Below are 3,891 nucleotides of genomic sequence, written 5' to 3'. Positions count from 1 at the left end.
AAATGGAGTCAGGGATGGGAGGATTGCTAGAAGAAACCCCCAGAGAATGGCTGTCACCTTCAGGAAGGAGCTCGCATGGGCCTGTCAGCCTGCTCTAAAACTGGATGAAGGGCAGCCTCCTTTGGGGCATGGGAGACCCCCATTTTCCCAAAGGAGCTGATCTCTGCTGGGCTCTGCAGAGCCAGGCTAGCAAGGGCCTGTACAGCCTCCCATGCTACTGTTAGGAGAGCTCCCAGGGAGTTGAACACCAGGGTTTCAGTGTCACTTTGGCCACTTGCCAAAGTTCTGTGAGCTTCTCTCTCTGAGCTTCAGATTCTGCCTCCGTGAAATGGGTAACATCATTTCAAGGGCTCAAAGAAGTTTATTTTATTCCCAAATATCTCCCTTCTCTACCTATTATTCATTTCAAAAGTCCAATCTCTCCTTGGCAGCTTTTGGTTAAGCATTGTCCTAATCACATACCCTTGAAAGGTAGCTGGGGATGCATTTGTCTGATGTCACAGTGCCCTCTAGACCCTTTCCACAGGGCTGTCACTGCCCCCTTGCCTGCTGCCCCTGTACTATGTGCAGATAATTTCAATCAATTGGAGCAGAGTCCATGCAAAGATGTTAACACAAACATTCCATTGCTAATGGGAGACTGAACTGTCATTGGCCCAAGCAGGGATGCTGATACTCAGCCATGCCATCCTGTCTCATCCGACACCGGTTTGCTGAGTCCTTATGATGTGCCAGGCACTTTAACAGGCTGGGAGGCAGGCAGTGGGCAGAGAGGGGGATTAGCCATGCCACTTCCCCTAGAGTCCCCACAGGCCAGCAGCATCCTCACCGATATGACCTTCAGGTTTCACTCCAAAAAATCCTCAAGGAGAGGACTTGCACCTGGGAGCCAGGCAAGAGGGCAGAGAGGGTTCATCCACATCTCCAGGCCTCTTCGAAACCTTAATGAGGTAGCAGTGCCACCAGATGTTTGGTCAGGCAGGCTGACCAGACAGTGAAGTCTTCTCACATTCAAGGGAAAATAGGATTTTGGGTTACCTATCAGGCTCAAAAGCAGGGAGCTGGCAATAAATCAAAAACTGAAAAATGGTGTCAGTGCTTCAAACTAAATTTCCAAGCCCAGGAAACAATTGCCCACTAACATCCATCAGAGGGAAAAAAAATCTACTAACACTTCAGGAGAAATGCTTTGCTATAAGTTAGATTTTTCTGCCAACCAGGATAATTCAATAATTTCCCCTTGACATTCTTGAGCTTGCTGTTTCAGGGGTTATGATGCTTTGAAGTTGGGAGCAGTTTGTTTCCAAGGAAAGATGAAGAGTTGACAGGGAGTGGAGGTGAGAGGACAAGGGGGCTCTCCTAATTAAAGGGGGAGAGGTTCCCCTTTGGGGACCCCGTACCAATGATGGCAGGGAGGGCTGCAATGCAGGGCATTGACCAGGGCATGACCACAATCAGACTGTGACTCTAACAGGAGAATGTGGGGGGTCTGGGAAGGGCCTTGGGATCTTCCAGTATCATCTTACAGTTAGACCAGCCTCAGCCTTACAGCTTCCCTGAAAAACTGTTTAAGACCTTCCTCAACCCTTATGGAACTAGATCTGGTCTCAGGTAACAGGGTGCTTGATGTCACTTCTTAGTCTGGAGTTGGGGGTTGGGGAGAAAGCTGCCTGCCCTCCTAGTCTTCCTTTGTTGGGCAAAATTCAGCACCAGCCAAGGCCCCTTGTCCACATCCTATCTATCCCCTGTAACTTTGGGCCTTGATCCCAGCCCCTATGGACCCTGGTCCCTCTGCACAAGGTCCAACGCAGTCATGATGCCAGACTGTCTCAGGTTGGCCAAAGCTACCCTGGCTGAACGGGGCAGCCAGAAGAGGGAGAGGAAGGGTACCAGTCAAGGGTGGGGATTTTGGAGGTCTGGGCACAATCAGCCTGGCCATTAGACTCCAGGCCAACTGTGGGAGAAGGGGGTAGGGCAAGGGCAAGGGACCTGAACCAAGAGCTGGGCAGGACAGGGCCCCAGAGTCAACCTGCTTGGCTCTGGACCCTGGCTCCTCCACTGGCAAGTCACTTAACCTCTCTAAGCCTTGGTTTTGGCATCTGTAAATGGGGGTAATAACAGTTGCTGCCTTACAGATGGAACTAAATGTGACAATGTATGTGAAGCACCTGGTGCCATGCCTTGCACACAGAAGTGGTACTTAGTGGTATCTTTAGGACACAGGTCTTCTGACCCCAGACCATAGCTCTTCCACACAGGAAACCCATCCCCTGTAGCCTGTACACATGTCTCTTTCTCTCTCCCTCTTCTCCCACCCAAACTTGTCTGTCCTTGGGGACTTGCCTTCTCCAGACAGAACCATGAAGGATGATGTCTACCTGTAGAGCTAGGCTGTCTGCAGGGCACCGTCACGAGATCATGCTTAAAAAGACCTTGCCCACAGTGGTCACTCGTTACTACCAACAACCCTCAGGAAGAGTAGCTGATATTTGAGTTTTCTCATTTTGCAGAGAACCTGGGAGGTGAAGTGACATTGTTCAAGGTCACACATTTGGGGGAAGAGGTTGGTGCTGGAACTAGGGCCCAGGTCAGAACAACTCAACCACAGAGCCGTGTCTCATCTCAAGATTTCCACCATCCTCCCTCTATCCCTCCCCTCCTTCCTTCCCATGAATCAGAGCCTTCCAGAGCCCACATACTGTTACTGAGACAGAGTGGCAAACTGAAGCAGGAACATGTGGGAGCACCCTTCTTCCCAATACTCTCTCAGTCTCTAAGCAGAAGACCACAGGGCCCAGCAGAAAGAGGTCAAAGGGGAAGGAAGTGGGAGAGTCTGGGAAAGTTCCCATTTAAGCAGCTGTCAGAACAAGCCATTCACTTGGACACTGCCTGTCTCACACAACAAAGTTTAGGATTTGAAAGTTCATTTTATCCCATTGTCTTTTTGAATCATTTCTTCCACAAGTGCCCTCCCTCCCCAGATGATAGGAAGCTCACTGCCTCACAGGGCAGCCCCAGGGTGCAGGTTGCTCCTTGCTCCTTGACCCTTCAAGGCTTAGGACTCAGGCTGGCCTTCTGTGGCACTGTCCTGGCCATGACTCCACGTGGGCAGTGGCCAGTCAGTGGCAGTGGGGTGGCATGGACCTGCTGCTTCTCACTTGTCAAGGCCACAGGTTTCAGGGGCTCATCTGTGAGCAAGTCAGGGACTTTCTGGAGACTGCATCTCTCCAGGGGGCAGGGCTGGGTTCTGGGGTAGGCAGTATTCCCCAGGGGAGCCCAGCCCTGCACCCAGGAATTTCCCTCAGAGTGGAAGTCAAGTGGAAACTCAGGGCTGGGAAACTTTGCCACCACCTGAAATCAGGCTTGGAGTTCAGCAGATGCTTAATCAATACCACAGAACTTGCCTCACAATGATAAATATGTATTTTTCTGAGTTAGCCCCCAGGCCAGGGAATGTCCAGTTTCCTGTTTTTGCCTAGGAAGGCAACACTGGGGTAACCACCAGCACTTGGCAGAGTGGGACATTGAGGCTGGGAACGGGCAAGAGGGGTCTCAGGGCTTGGAAGCTACAGTAGCTTCAGTAGCTGTGTGACCTTGAGCAATTCACTTGGCCTCTCTGAGCCTCAGTTTCCTTGTCTCTAAATGGAATAGTGGCACCTGCTTCAGAGGCTTGTTGGGGGTAACAAGCACGATAGGATACCTATGAAGTGCCTAGCACAGACTGAGCGCTCTGAAAGTGCCACCTTTTGTTACTATTTGAAGCAGACGGGGAAACCCGTGGGAAATCCGGGCGCCTCTGGGAAGCTGGAGGTGGCGGGCCGGTCTTTCCGGAGCCGGGGGGGGGGGGGGGGGGGGCAAGGCCCCCCCCCCCCCCCCCCCCCCCCCCCCCCC

Source organism: Galeopterus variegatus, unplaced genomic scaffold (genome assembly GCF_000696425.1).
Source record: "Galeopterus variegatus unplaced genomic scaffold, G_variegatus-3.0.2 Scaffold935, whole genome shotgun sequence".
NCBI lineage: Eukaryota > Metazoa > Chordata > Mammalia > Dermoptera > Cynocephalidae > Galeopterus > Galeopterus variegatus.
Note: the sequence above shows the minus strand (reverse complement) of the source record.